Below are 923 nucleotides of genomic sequence, written 5' to 3'. Positions count from 1 at the left end.
GAAGAGTTTGAGCGGCAGGTGTGACAACATTGGTGATTTTATAGTTGAAAGCTACTGTCTTACTTGTGTTCAGAAGGATATATTTTAGAAATTACTTATTGTCAGTATTTACTACTTTAGCTGAAACAGACGTGCCTTATGGAATTGGTGTACTTGGGCTGGAAGTATTAGGTTGGCTAGAAACCAAACTTATAGTTAATAAAGGAATATTCTTCAGAAGTAGCTGAGTTTTGAGAAGGACTTAAATCTACAATTCAGTGCAGCTGAACACCATCTGTCACATGGCAATCTAGGTCATGAATATGGCTTAATTAATGCCAAATGAGTTTGATATTTTTGCCCTGAAATATATAATAAATAATAATTTGAGAGGAGAGATTAAAGTTTGGTCTAAGTAACAACTTTGATTTGCCAGTTTGATTTGATTGCCAATCACACATTATCAACATAAGCAGTAGTTTCCTTAGTGATGCTTGGCTACCATATGAGATGTGGTCATGTATTGAAAGAAACATTCCAACATCTAATTTATAATTGTTGGCTTCTATTCTCTGATTACCATATGCTTCAGGATTTATGCTATCATCTGCAAGTTTTGGCAAGCTTTTGGGAGATGCCATTTTACCAGAATCCATGATAGCAAGTGATCATACTTCTTTCACTAACATTAATGTGTTTTGTTACTATTTCAGTGTGACTTCTCCTACCTATAGTGTATTGATGAGCAAGATGTTGGCCAGCAACATGGTTCTCACAGTGATTAGTAATATATTTTTTTGTCCAAAATATAAGCAGCTATTCTCTTGTTGTGATTGAATTCTCATTTTACTTTTAGGATATAACATCCAACCTCTCTTGGCGTCACACTACTTTAATAAATTAAGGAATTTGCTTCTGCTTTGACAACTCTGAAAACTAGCTTT

Source organism: Phoca vitulina, unplaced genomic scaffold (assembly GCF_004348235.1).
Source record: "Phoca vitulina isolate PV1807 unplaced genomic scaffold, GSC_HSeal_1.0 scaffold5, whole genome shotgun sequence".
Taxonomy (NCBI): domain Eukaryota; kingdom Metazoa; phylum Chordata; class Mammalia; order Carnivora; family Phocidae; genus Phoca; species Phoca vitulina.
The sequence above is the reverse complement of the archived record's forward strand: the minus strand, read 5'-3'. Positions refer to the sequence as shown.